The sequence below is a fragment of the Erpetoichthys calabaricus genome, chromosome 17 (assembly GCF_900747795.2).
Source record: "Erpetoichthys calabaricus chromosome 17, fErpCal1.3, whole genome shotgun sequence".
Classification (NCBI taxonomy): Eukaryota; Metazoa; Chordata; class Cladistia; order Polypteriformes; family Polypteridae; genus Erpetoichthys; species Erpetoichthys calabaricus.
This window is the reverse complement of record NC_041410.2, coordinates 58,683,735-58,699,574: the sequence shown is the minus strand read 5'-3', so window position 1 is coordinate 58,699,574 and position 15,840 is coordinate 58,683,735.

Genomic DNA, 15,840 nt, shown 5'->3' with positions numbered 1-15,840 from the left:
AGAAACTCCTGTCCAGACGGAGGTACCTAAGGGATTTGAAGGCTCAGCTGCTGGAAAAACCATCCCCGCCATCTGAAATCAACGTAACACACCGGGTTTCAGTAACATCGATTCCACGTTGTGTCACTCACCTCCAAGGCCAAGTGAGCTTCACTCCCGCGCCTCGTCGTCGGAGCGACGACACCACCAATGAAGACCTCGGCTTGTTTCATCTATGCAGGCGGGGGTTTAAGGCTAGAACACCTCCATTGGCACAGGCGAGCATCTCGACCCAGAACCTGTTCGACCCTCTCCTCGTCCCGATTGCCTTTAGCCCCGGGTGATGTAATCGTGATGGGTGATTCAATTGTAAGAAATCTCAATATCGCATGCCCTAATCAGAAATCTTTCGTTTCTTGTTTTCCCGGTGCTCGTGTCCGAGATGTTATGAGACGTGCGCTGACAGTCTACGAGAAGCACAAGAACAGGGCAGTGGGATCTATTGTATTACACGCCGGGGTAAACGACGTGAGGCACCGACAGTCGGAGATTCTCAAGACTGACTTCGCAGCACTAACCAAACCCACGAAGGAGAGGACCCCATCGGCAAGGATCTTCATCTCGGGTCCACTACCTCTTGTTAGAAGATCAAATGAATACTACAGCCGTCTTCTGGGATTAAACAACTTACTGAAAGGCTTCTGCGAGAATCAAAACATCGGGTTTATTGACAACTGGGACCTCTTCTGGGAGAGGCCACGTTTCTTCAAGCGGGATGGTCTGCATCCAAATAGATTTGGCGCCCGGGTCCTCTCCGAAAACATCACTAAGGTAATTCAACTCTCTTGACTGTCTATTTCTACTCCTAACCCCTTCCGTAATGCTTTGCTAGGACATGATAATTCTTTAACAAAGTCTTCCGCAAAAGTGCACTACATTACTACTCTAATAACTAATCTCAATGCACGTAAAAAATCTAGGCAGTGCGGCATAAACACTAATAATTTAATTACAATTACACCTTTAGATGAACAATGTATTAAATCTATAAAAACAGATTAAATAAAAAATACGCACAGAGCGGCGCTAATAAAAATAACTTCATTTCTATTTCAAATACCCATAATGCACATAAAATTCAGCTCTGCTCCTCCGAAACGTTAAATATGACACTATTAAATGTTAGAGCATTAACCAACAAGACGTTTTTCATCAACGATCTCATTAGTGATAGAAAAATTGATTTTATTGCACTAAGTGAAACGTGGCTTAGCTCAGATGGTGCGTCTGTTTTAATCAAATCTGTGCCTCCGAATTACAGTTTTACTCGTGTGGATCGCCAGGGAAAGAAGGGTGGCAGTTTAGCAAACATTTACTTGAGCCGGTTAAAGTGTAAAGATGTCAGTTTTGGTAAATTCAAGTCCTTTGAGTATCTTGCCGTTGTTATTCACGGAGTTTCTCACTTTCTAGTATTATCCATGTATAAACCTCCTAAATTTAATGCGTCCTTCTTTAAGGAATTCTCAGACTTGGTGTCAATTATAATTATGAAGTACGACACACTCCTAATAGTCGGCGACTTTAACTTTCATATCGATAATCAGTGTGACCCAAAAGTTAAAGAATTCATGAACCTCCTGGACTCTTCTGATTTGAGACAGCTCGTTAATCAGCCTACACATAAAAGAGGTCATACTTTAGACTTAGTAATTACCAAAGGACTAAAAGTTGATGTAAAGCAGATCATTGATATTGGTCTATCAGACCATTTTCTTTTACTATTTAATATATAAATATTGACAGAAAACATTCATGAGAAGCATATTGTTAGAAAACGCTTCTTTGATTCATCAGCAGCTTTAAAATTTACAATCATTCTAAGCAACCAGTCCGTTTATAGTGCTAACTACAATAGCGAGGATAATGTAAATAGTAAGGTAGAAAAATTTAATACTAAGGTGAGAGCTGCTGTTGACATACTGTAGTTGCACCTGAAAAGACAGTTAAAAAATCTTCTAGCATTGTTATACCATGGAAGACCCAAAGAGTGTCTGATTTAAAGAGAACATGCCGTAGAGCTGAGCGTAAATGGAGAAAAACTAAACTAACTATCCACTATGAGATATTGAAGGTTAAAATAACAGAATACAATAACAGTCCGTCTTGAGAGGCGCTGCTATTTCTCTAAGATTATAAATAACAATACTAGCAATCCCAGAGTCTTATTCTCTATGATTGATCATCTGCTAAATCCAAGTAACTCAAAGGAATGCCTCCAAAATACTTCCAGTGAAACTTGTGAGGCTATTGCTGTATTTTTCAATCAAAAAATTAATGATATTAGAAATAATATAGTATATCTCCCCAACACTGCGCATCCTTTTAAGCCCCAGTACTCCGTTATAAACAAATTAAACTCTTTCACTAGGATATATTTACCTGATTTACATAAAATAATTTCTCAACTGAGACCCTCCACCTGTGTCCTTGACCCAATACAAACAAGTTTTTTCAAAAAAGTATCGGGCGTGCTAATTGATAGTATTCTTGACATAGTAAACTCGTCATTAGATACAGGGTTTTCCCAGACTGTCTTAAGACTGCTGTAGTTAAACCCCTACTCAAGAAAAATAATCTTGACCCCTCTGCTTTTGAAAATTTTAGACCCATTTCTAACCTGCCTTTCTTAAGTAAAATTCTAGGGAAGGCAGTCATTATGCAGCTAAATGACCACCTCAATAAACATACTATTCTTGATAAGTTTCAGTCGGATTTTAGAACAAATCACAGTACAGAAATTGCTCTCGTTAGAGTAGTAAATGACTTGTGGGTAAATGCAGAGGCCATTTATCTGTTCTCATCCTCTTAGATCTGAGTGCCGCATTTGACATCATTGATCACAATATTCTTAGAAATTGCCTTAGTCAATGGGTGGGCCTCTCTGGCAGCGTCTTAAATTGGTTTGAATCCTACCTAGCAGGTAGAAAATTCTTTGTTAGTTGTGGTAATTACAACTCAAAGACACATGATATTCTATATGGTGTTCCGCAAGGCTCTATCCTGGGTCCGCTGCTCTTTTCGATCTACATGCTTCCATTAGGTCAGATTATCTCGGGGCATAACGTGAGTTACCACAGCTATGCTGATGACACACAGCTGTATTTATCAATAGCACCTGATGACCATGACTCTGTTATTTCACTAACACAATGTCTTACTTGTGTTTCTAAATGGATGAATAGTAATTTTCTCAAGCTAAATAAAGAGAAAACAGAAATTTTAGTGATTGGCAATAATGGATATAATGAGGTTATTAGAAATAAACTTGATGCATTAGGATTAAAAGTCAAGACAGAGGTAAAGAATTTAGGGGTAACTGTTGACTGTAACCTGAATTTTAAATCACACATTAATTAGATCAGTAGGACAGCATTTTTTCACTTAAGAAACATAGCAAAAGTTAGACCTCTTATATCATTGAAAGATGCTGAGAAATTAGTTCACGCTTTTATTTTCAGTCGACTAGATTACTATAACACACTCCTCTCAGGACTACCCAAAAAAGACATAAATCGTTTGCAACTAGTGCAGAATGCAGCTGCTAGAATCCTAACTAGGAAAAGAAAATCCAAGCACATTTCTCCAGTTTTGATGTCACTACACTGGTTACCCATGTCATCAAGAATTGACTTTACAATACTGCTTATGGTTTACAAAGCCTTAAATAATCTCGCTCCATCTTATATATCGGAATGTCTGACACCTTATATTCCAAATCGTAACCTTAGATCATGGGTGTCAAACTCCAGTCCTGGAGGGCCACAGTGGCTGCAGGTTTTCATTCTAACCATCTTCTTAATTAGTGACCACTTTTTGCTGCTAATTAACTTCTTTTGCCTTAATTTTAATTAACTTGACTCAGGCCCCTTTGTTGTTTCTTTTTCCTTAATTAGCAGCCAAATAATAGTGAGACACAAAACGAGCCGCCACTTGTGCCCATCACACAATATCTGAAAATAAAGAAAGGTGAAGGTCCCACTAAGGCTAATCTCTCAGGTCACCAATACATCTTGACAGTGTTCATAGAAAAAACAGAAAATCAACAGTTTTGGAAATGTCTACTGTGGCAGAATGAGAGCAGCAACAAGCCATGGAATAACGAGTTTAATTACCATCATTAATTATCATCAGCTTCTCATTAAGAGATTGGTTGGAGTGAAATTGGTTGGAGTTTGAAGCCCCAATTTAGCTGATCATCTGTTGGATCATTTCACATCTCATTTCTGTTTGGCTGCCATTTAATGAAGAAACAAATTAATTCAAAGGACTGAACCCTTAAAAACAGGGCAATTAAAATGAAGGGAAAAAGAATTTAATTAGCAGTAAAAATTGGTCACTGATTAGGAAAAGGGTTGGAATGAAAACCTGCAGCCACTGTGGCCCACCAGGCACAGAGTTCGACATCCCTGCCTTAGATCCTCAAATGAGTGTCTGCTTATACTGTAATTCCAAGAGCAAAACTTAAAAGAAGTGGTGAGGCAGCCTTGTGCTGTTATGCACCTAAAATCTGGAATAGCTTACCAATAGGAATTCGCCAGGCTAATACAGTGGAGCACTTTAAAAAACTGCTAAAAACTCATTACTTTAACATGGCTTTCTCATAACTTCATTTTAGTTTAATCCTGATGTTCTGTACAGTATATTGAATTAATTATCATAACTATTGATGGTGGCTCTAAAATCCGTACTAACCCTTACTCTTTCTTGTTTCTTTTCCTGGTTTTCTGTGGTGGTGACCTGCGCCACCACCACCTAATCAAAGCATCATGATGTTCCTACATTGATGGATTAAAAGCCAGAAGTCTACATGACCGTCATCATCAAGTCTTTCCATGAGAACCCTAAATACAAAGAGGATTGTTCATTTATGTTTAGTAGAATGCCCAGAGGGAGCTGGGCGGTCTCATGGCCTGGAACCCCTACGGATTTTTTTTTTCTCCAGCTGTCTGGAGTTGTTTTTGTTTTTTCTGCCCTCCGTGGCCATTGGACCTTACTCTTATTCTATGTGAATTAGTGTTGTCTGATTTTAATTCTTACTTTGTCTTTTTTTCCCTTTTCTTCATCATGTAAAGCACTTTGAGCTGCATTATTTGTATGAAAATATGCTATACAGTGCATCTGGAAAGTATTCACAGCGCATCACTTTTTCCACATTTTGTTATGTTACAGCCTTATTCCAAAATGGATTAAATTCATTTTTTTCCTCAGAATTCTACACACAACACCCCATAATGACAACATGAAAAACGTTTACTTGAGATTTTTGCAAATTTATTAAAAACAAAAAAATTGAGAATTCACATGTACATAAGTATTCACAGCCTTTGCCATGAAGCTCGAAATTGAGCTCAGGTGCATCCTGTTTCCCCTGATCATCCTTGAGATGTTTCTGCAGCTTAATTGGAGTCCACCTGTGGTAAATTCAGTTGGTTGGACATGATTTAGAAAGGCACACACCTGTCTATATAAGGTCCCACAGTTCATGTCAGAGCACAAACCAAGCACCAGGACTCTTCCTAGAGCTGGCCGGCCATCTAAACTGAGTGATCAGGGGGGGAAGGGCCTTAGTCAGGGAGGTGACCAAGAACCCAATGGTCACTCTGTCAGAGCTCCAGAGGTCCTCTGTGGAGAGAGGAGAACCTTCCAGAAGGACAACCATCTCTACAGCAATCCACCAATCAGGCCTGTATAGTAGAGTGGCCAGACGGAAGCCACTCCTTAGTAAAAGAGACAAAGATTGAACACTTTGGTGTGAATGCCAGGTGTCACGTTTGGAGGAAACCAGGCACCGCTCATCACCAGGCCAATACCATCCCTGCAGTGAAGCATGGTGGTGGCAGCATCATGCTGTGGGGATGTTTTTCAGCGGCATTAACTGGGAAACTAGTCAGGATAAAGGGAAAGATGACTGCAGCAATGTACAGAGACATCCTGGATGAAAACCTGCTCCAGAGCGCTCTTGACCTCAGACTGGGGCAACGGTTCATCTTTCAGCAGGACAACAACCCTAAGCACACAGCCAAGATATCAAAGGAGTGGCTTCAGGACAACTCTGTGAATGTCCTTGAGTGGCCCAGCCAGAGCCCAGACTTGAATCCGATTGAACATCTCTGGAGAGATCTTAAAATGGCTGTGCACCAATGCTTCCCATCCAACCTGATGGAGCTTGAGAGGTGCTGCAAAGAGGAATGGGCGAAACTGGCCAAGGATAGGTGTGCCAAGCTTGTGGCATCATATTCAAAAAGACTTGAGGCTGTAATTGCTGCCAAAGGTGCATCGACAAAGTATTGAGCAAAGGCTGTGAATACTTATCCATCCATCCATCCATCCATTTTCCAACCCGCTGAATCCGAACACAGGGTCACGGGGGTCTGCTGGAGCCAATCCCAGCAAACACAGGGCACAAGGCAGGAACAAATCCCGGGCAGGGTGCCAACCCACCGCAGGACACACACAAACACACCCACACACCATGCATACACTAGGGCCAATTTAGAATCGCCAATCCACCTAACCAGCATGTCTTTGGACTGTGGGAGGAAACCGGAGCGCCCGGAGGAAACCCACGCAGACACGGGGAGAACATGCAAACTCCACGCAGGGAGGACCCGGGAAGCGAACCCGGGTCCCCAGGTCTTCCAACTGCGAGGCAGCAGTGCTACCCACTGCGCCACCGTGCCGCCCGTGAATACTTATGTACATGGGATTTCTCAGTTTTTTTATTTTTAATAAATTTGCAAAAACCTCAAGTAAACTTTTTTCACGTTGTCATTATGGGCTGTTGTGTGTAGAATTCTAAGGAAAAAAATGAATTTAATCCATTTTGGAATAAGGCTGTAACATAACAAAAGGTGGAAAAAGTGATGCACTGTGAATACTTTCCGGATGCACTGTATAAATAAATGTTGTTTTTGTTGAATAAGTAACTGCTTGTGTTTGTGTTTTCAGAAAGTAAGATTTTGCTGTAAAACTGAAAACTAGAAAGGACACCTAGAAAGGAAAGTGACGTTATTATTGGTGTTTTTTTTTGTCACTAAGAGATTTTAATACATAAAATATATACTAAATCATTTTACCTTGTACTTCAGTGTTCTCTATCATAATAATTTACTTTTCCTTCTTGAATGTCTAGTGCACAAAAGGGAAAACCGATTTATGATAACAGATGATGAGTTCTAGTGGCTTCCTACATATTTGAAATACAATTGGCACTTTTATAAAGTGTGATGGATGTCCGGGGCCCTTACCCGGCCAGGACACCCAAAGTGTGGAAGGACCGGGGAAAAGAGGATTGTCGGGACAGTTTCTTCCCCAGGCCGATAGAGGGCAGCCCCCTTGGTCTTCAGTGGGGCCAAGGGTTATGAGCATGGAGGCTCAACCCTGTTGGAACCCATGGCCACAGCCAGGGGGTGCATGGACCTTTCCAGGGCCTTATTTGGTCACGCTTCCACCACACCTGGAAGTGTGGCCGGAAGAAACTTGTTAGGCACCTGGAGTCCATCCAGGTGCCTTATAAAAAGGAGCTGCCTCACTCCATAAGGGGCCAGAGTTAGGAGGAGAGGAAAAAGCCTGAAGAGGAGTGGAGGGAGAAGGACTGGTTGCAGAAGGGCCTGAAAGGTGTTAGTGGTGCTGCGTTGTGCTTATGGGTATTGTCGACTGGTAAGAAACTGTAAATAAACATGTGGTGTGTGGCAAACTTGTCTCCTGCCTGTCTATGTCTGGGTTAGGGTGGCGGTACGCTCCCCAGTGGATGACATTGGCAGCCCAGATGGGAATCCTGGCCATTTGTTGGCAGGAGCCTTTTTAAAAATTTTGTGGCCCAGCCCGGCACAGCAGCGCAAAGGCACCCACACACACAGCAGCAGTTCAGCAATACACCCACACATGGTTTGTCAGCAGCAGGCGCTGAAGCCACACTAACACTAAACCTAAAAGAAAGCCGCAGATGCCCACGGAAACACCTTTCCCACCCGATGGGGAGAAAGAAGCCCAGGCGGAGCCCTAAAGCAGCAGGTGCCCAATAACCTGCCGTTGTGAGTACCACCTGGGGCGGTGTATGTAGAGAAGAGGCCAGCCACAGGAGGCGTGCTACGGTTCACGGGATCCCGGAGGTAACTGTCAGGCCCTGGGAAGGTTGTTTGTCTGTCCCGTACAGCTACCTCATAGAAGGTGAGCCGGTGGATCCTGCTTTTTAGCCTAAACACGCCGATCCATGGAGCAACGGCTAGACAACCTCAAAGGAATCAGCTGAGGAAGAAGTAAACCCGCTATTGTCTGGAAGACAACTGGCAGAAAAGGATTGTCTGGACTGCTTCATCCCCATCGAGACTGATCTGAGGGAGGAGGAGGTGGTGGGGGGGTGGGACCACCCTCCACAAAGCAGGTAGGAGAGCAGACGGCGTGTGTTGGAGCCCCAAGGATGTTGAGTTACAAGCAGGGCTGACGAACGTCCGCTCTAATGGACTCCCGAGGGAGCCGGTGCAGGACGCGCACGTGCTTGATGGCTCCCGGCCGGCTGTTGAGGATGAGAGAACCCTGAATCAACCGGGAGATCTAATCACACAAGCATCAAAGCCAAACACTTAGACAAAAGTCAAGGTCAAAATACAAGGGCAGAATTTAAAAAAAGAAGAATATTTTATAGCAAAATAGATTTTGATATCCACAAGCTCAAATGAGGAAGTAGATACTTAGATGACCTTTTAACTCATTGTGTCAAACTCTGATGACATGCCCCTGACAACGCAGTGCCAGATCTCAGAAAAAGGAATGGCGAAATGCACAAAAAATACAAATATAGTCCAAATCATAACCTAAATAGTTCAAACAGCCAGTAGTCTATTTGGGAGATCTGATGACTTAACACTGACTTCCCTGAAAGCCTATGAAAAATGTCATTCCCCCTGAACACTCTACTGTTCAGTGTTAATTTTGACAATGCATTTTGATTTAGTTTTAGTCTTAGTCTTCTGACTAAATTGCATAGTCACTTACATATTGTTAGTTTTGATCTTGTTTTAGTTGACAATAAGTACATTAATTTAAGTCAAGAAAAAGTAAATTGGTTTTAGTTGGCTAAAAGTAAAAGTAAATTAGTGGAACAGTCAAAATCAGATGAATATCTTATTTCACATGTGAATATGCAAAGAATATACTGTACCAGCAAACTATTATACTAACTTGCACACTAATGAGCCAAACCACATGTAATGATTATTGGACATAAAATGAAGAGTAGGTGTAGAAAGGATTTATTCTAAAAGATCTTTGTCAGATAATGTCAGCTCTGGTCTGTCATCATATTTTCCGGCTCTCAACATTCCTTAGATATCTACATATATATAAAATTCTTTTCGCGTTTGAAACGGAAATTATGTATGACCACAGAGGAACAGGAAAAACATTCTTAATAAACCTGATTCTTGCCAAGAGAGCGAATGGTGACATAGCTCTGGCTGTAGCGTCATGGGGAATCGCTTCTACATTATTAGATGGAGGCCATACAGCACAGTTGGCATTGCAATTACCATTAAACCTCGCTCACAACGAAAATCCAATTTGCAACATATGCAAGGGGTCTGGAAAGACAAAAGTCTTGCAACATTCGAAGATAATAGTTTGGGATGAGTGCACCTTGGCACATAAAAGAGCTTATGAAGCCTTGAACCGAACAATGCCAGCTCTCAGAGATCCTACCAAAATAATGGGAGGTACTGTCGTTTTACTCGTAGGAGATTTTTGTCAGACATTACCAGTTATTGCACGAGGGACACCAGCAGATGAACTCAACACGTGTTTAAAATCCATGCTTCTCCCACGGTCAGTTATATGTCGCGTGTTCTCTGGTAGGTACACCAAAAAATTTATACATTTATGCACGTAATGGGCAAACAAAAAATGTAGTATACCCGAAAGCACTGCAATAGTACTCAATGTATCTTTACTTCTTAAATGTTAATGTTTTACTGTTTAATAATTTATACGCTTCTTATATGTTGTTCAAATTCTTTTATCAAAATACCAGTAACGGCGCACTGCACGATAACGTGCAGTGAATACACTTGACTTGAGCATTCATAGTATTCATCCTTTTTCTCTGTACGTTTAGCATTCGTTTGCTTAGAGGTTGATACGCTTGCTGCTTCCTGAGCAACTCTTCTTTACTCCATCCTAGCGGCCCGCTGCTTCTCTTTCGTTGGCATCTTTTCGCGTTAAAACTGATTAAGTTAGTGTTTGTGTTGCAATTACTTAGTACGTTTTCTTTAACCATTCACTTAATCTGGCACTTAAGTCTTCAATCTGTCTCAAGAATGATTAGCGAAGGTGGTAGGGAATGAGAACGGCACCCATACGCATCTATGCATGGCCGTCCAGCTGCGTGCTGCTTGATTCTATAATAAAATAAAATAAAGATAAAAAGAGTAATAAAATCATCACCCTGAAAGCAGATAGTAGATGTCACGTAGTAAATGTGTACCAAATTTCAAGTCAGTAGGTGAAACGGTTTGCGAGCTACAGGTGATTTAAAATCCTGGACAGACAAACGAACAGCCATGGTAGCGTATTATAGAAGACGATTTTACTGTTTAATAATTTATATTTATATGCAATGTGCTTCTTATATATTACTTTATATTCTCATATGATAATGATGTTAATAATGTTGTTTATATTGATTTCTATGTTATTGTAAGTGCTCTTTATTTGTTGAAAAATAAAATTGACAATTAACAAACTTTTTGTAAAATTTTATAAATACTACATTTTATTTTTTTCCCTTGCACTCAGTGAGCGAAGCCACTGGGTAATCAGCTAGTGCTGTTATAAGATTTTACCAAAAAATGTATATGACATAAGTGCTTTTACTACGTTCTTCACATTTTAGGGGTTATGCTGATAAACATTAGTTTGCCCCCAAAAACCAAACAAATGACAAAAACTGAATCTTTGCATATTCATATTCAGTAGTGAAGCAATGCTGTTTTGCCACATACTATACATGTACATATCGTATTAATTTGGAGATGCACTTCAAGCATTGAAATCCTAAATACATTTTATGTTAGTATTAACAAATGTAGCAATTCATTTCATCAATGATGGAGACAAGACACTTCATTTGAAACTTAGATTTTTAAGTGCTACAACTGTTGTCATCACTGCCACTGTGCCCATATGTGGAAGTGCATGTGTGCGAGGTGATTTCACCTGCAACCTTGAACTCATTCCAACAGTTAGAAAATGGATGGATGCTCAGACAGATGTGTAGATGTGGCCATTACAATCAAGGAACAAATGTGAAGGATACTGTATTAAGAGCAATTAGTCTCCACATCATTTCATTTGCTGTAACAAATGCGTGACACTGCATGCTAAACAGTTACAACTCACACTTGAGGGTGAGTGCATCTGATTACGCTCTCAAAGGTACACAAACCTGTTTCTTAAGTAATTCGTAAAGGGATAAAACTGGCAATGGCAAAAGCCTGTGTGTGACCGTGTATTGACTTTTTTTTCATTAATAAGTACATTTTCCCCATTGAACACTGAAATTCTCAAACACACAGCATTGCAAGACATGACTTCTGCTGTTTTTCTTTTTGACGTGTTGATGCGGTGCAGTATCATCATCACTGTTCAGCCTTTTTCATATTTAGTTTTTACTCACATTTTTCTCACATATTATTGTGCCATCCGAAGTTATTTCTATATTTGTGGTCATGCAAGAGTGCAGTACTGACCTTACAAATGATGTGACATTGCTAGCGGAAGCACACCTAAAATAAACCGACACACTTGACACGTTAGGAGGAGGAGGGTAAACGAGTGTCAGAGGCAACAGTATTGGCGTCGGGCAAGTTGCTGCCTAGAAATTGGTACCTACCTTGGCATGAATCTGAGAATGGTGAGCCTCTAGATCCCACTGCAGGTTTGTGGAGTTTATTCCTATGGGCTTCTTTCTGCAAGGCTTTCACTGGTCTTTATTTTTGTCTACATTGTAATTAAAGTTGGTCCAGATGTCTGACCGCTTTTTTCACCCAAAAATCACATTGGCCGACATAGCAGAGTGCAGTAGAGGATTCTGGCTGATGTGATGATTTGCTGATCACAACCCAAACTAGAGTTAGCCAACTACAAGCGTGCATACAAGTTTTAAAAATTAAATCTCTGCATTCAGCCTCGTTATTTGTTGGCAGACCACGTCATGTATAACAGAGATGTACAAAGAGCTTCATATAGCTCATTATCCAGTTGTCTGTGTGTAACATTTTCATTTTGTTTAGTTTTCATAAACAATGATTTTAAAAACATTTGTCGTCATTAATGGCACATCTTATTTACGGTAATATTTGTTCGTTTCTGTCACAGAAAAAAATGTTGTCGACGAGTATTTTTCTTCTTAGTTTTTATCAACAAAATTAACACTGCTACTGTTCCTAAACACACACCAGGAATCTCGTACTTCCTTATCACCATGCCAACTGCCTTTGTTTTGCAAATGTGTCAATTAGCAGCACTCAACCTGCACTTCCCCCATTCAACCAGCAAAATGCCCTTCCTGACACTAATCCTCTCTGTTTATCACCCCTGCCCCCCTCCACCTGCACCAGAATTTTCACTTTTGGTGAAAAATTGCCATTTGTGTATATTGTGTACAAATATCTTTCTAATCCATATTAGTCACATATCAAATTAGAATATAACCACTTTACTAAAAGTATAAAAACTCCAAGGCATCAAATATACAGCCTTCAAAATACAAAAAACAACATTAATGCATCAAAGAAAGAGTACAGCTCCAAGGAAATAAAAATGCAGCCTTAAAACAAAAAAATAATAAGGTTAACATATTTTGACATTACTTGAAACATTCTCAGCTTTCCAAACTTCTTTGCTGTAAGTAATGTTGAACTTTTAAGCCACGATTGCCTCCACGGTCTTGGGCACCACTGAACCATTTAGAAACAGCCTTTTCTGCACTGTTTCTGTTTACATTCATTGTTAATGCATTACTGTTTAGGACGCCTTGTCAGTGAGAGAGAAAAACAACTTTTACTACTATTAATAAATCAGTGACAATTAACAATATACTTCCTTTTATTGATTATACGCATTGCATGGCTGAATACAGTTAGCCAGAGCTTTTAATTTACTTATCCCCAGGCCCAGCCACTGCCTTTAAAATACAGTCAAATAAATTCTTGTAAGACACACTTATTAAAATGTGTTTTTGTGGAACTTATATTGGCTTGAATATGAAATTCACATTAGTCTAAATTGAATTTAGAAGCAAATTGGTAAGTTGGGAGCTCTGGACAATGTATACTGAGCTAATGAAGCAAATGAAAGTGGCATAAAATATTTCATCACAATCACAGGTGCACAAAACCTCCCCAACTCCCAGTTCCCCAGGTGCTTATAGATAAAAGTTGACAGGGGATCCAAACACGGAACATGTAATGTCTTCACAGTGGTCCAACATCCCAAAAAGCTAAAATGCTGGAACATTTTGCATTCCCAATCCACTGCAGACTGTACTGCTTTAAACTAACAAAAAACACCTACTTATGCCCTTAAAAAATTAAGAAGCTTACCATAAAAGACTATGAAGGCCTCGAAACTGCATTTTACCATATCTTCCGACAAAGTTGCACTGATGAACTAGATCATTAGTCATAAGAAAGCCCATCATTCTCTTGGTCGCTAAATCAAGAGTCCATCTCACATTCACCTACCTTAAACGGAATGTATTCATTTAAGGTTTATCAATGATCTCTGATGTATTGATTAGGTTCCATGTAGCTAGTCGTCACTGCAATTTTAAATGTCAGATATGCACTCAACTATGCCTGTTATAGCAATATTGCTATGTGGAATATGTAAATTGTGAGAATAGGAGACTTTCTTCTTTTCATAACTAAAAATCAGGACTGGTCTCCTGTAGACTTTTTTGTATACTCAGATATGGGGATGGATATTTGAGGAGTAAACCACAGGACAAGACAATGATTATATTTTTATATTATGTACATTAAAGAACCATCAACAACAAATCAAATCAAATTAATAATGCATTGAACAATTATTATAAAGGTAAAGTTGAATAAATCAGACTCTGCAGCTGCATGAATAAAAGGTAAAGTACCATTTCTGGTTAGTGGAAATAGCCCAAAAGTTGATAGAAATCAATGTTTTGTACATAATATTTGTATGCAAAATTTGGTTCACCTAAGTGAAAGTGTACTTAATTTATCGTGTTTACATACACACACACACACAGACAGACACACTGACATAATTCCAAAAATTGTATTTTTGGACTCAGGGAGATCTAAAACATCAAGATTCATCAAAATCTCAAAATAGAATTTTTGGAGGATTCCAATACTTCCTATACTTCATGTAACAGAAAGTCAGGGAGGTCTAAAATAATGTGCTCAAAGACGGCAGGTAAGGACAAACGAATCACAAGCTTGATCATGGCTGTACGTAAGCTGGAGGATGTCCTTCAGCCTGTGCAGTCGCTTTTGCAGGTATTAAGTGTCCTCCAAGAGATAATCAAGAGGCTGGTGGAAAAGGCAGGCACTCCCCTGAAGGATGTACTGGAGTGGCTGTGGCAGTGCCAGCCAGAGTGACACAGCGGTAGAGGTAAGTAATACCTGTACCGTAAATGAAAGAGGAGTGTCGAGCGAAGGGGCACCAGTATCAGTTAGTTCCGGTTGCCGAGTAGCCACAACTCCTACAGTGGACACTGCAGTGATGACTGATTGAGTGGTGGGGTTGGAAATGGCAGAGGTGCATACAGGATGCCGGCTGGTGAGTGCCGGTTGTCAGAGCGTCCCACCCCAAGAGCCGGCGGCAGTCTTGTGCAGCTCTACATGGGCACAGACGACACATGGTTTCTTTTTATCCCATAGGGAGATCCAGAACGTCGGGACTCCCCAGAAAAAGAGGAGGTATCCATCCTGTTTTCACATCCCGAGGGCATGGACACAGATAGGAGGAAGCCAGTGTTATGAGTGTTACTGTACTGGCCATGGGTGGAGACATTGTCCGTACGGCATTAAGGAGGATGCATGGAGGTGGTGTCGGCACAATGTCTCTGCGCCTTTTTCCTTTTTCCAAGACCGTGGATGACAGCATGCCGGCACCCTACTGTGGAGAAGACCAACCCTTGTGGTACAGGCCACTTCGTCCTACATGCCTCAGCTGAGGGAGGGGCAGTGTGGCGAACGGCTGGGGAGCCTGCACAGCCAGGACGCCTGGAAGGTGAAAGGACCGGGAGAGGGACAATACTTTCACCGGAACACGAGAAGGCAGTCATCCTGGTTTGCATGGGGGCCATGGGATCAGAGCGTAGAAGCTCAACCCTGTTGGGACCTGTGGCCACCACCAGAGAGTGCCCGGTTAGTCCCAGAGATATGGACTGCAGCACTTCCGCCACAACAGGAAGTGCTGCCAGACCAGGAAGCAGGTACACCTGGAGTACTTCCAAGTGCCCATTCAGCACTCCACCACACCAGGAAGTATTGTAGGATGGTCATTAGGGAGCACCTGGAGCACATCCGAGTGTATTATAAAGGGAGCCGGAAATAGGAGGAAGAAGACAGAGCTTGCAAGAGAGGAGTGGAGGTGGCAGAATAAAGGAAAGGACTGTGAGCATTTTTGTGGTGCTTTGTGTACTGTGTGTGCTGTGTAAAAGGAAAAAGAAAATTAAACTTGTGTGTTCTGGACTTCTGGCTGTCTCAGCGTCTGTCTGTGTCCAGGCATCTTTCACACTATCCTATTGCTTAAAAAAGT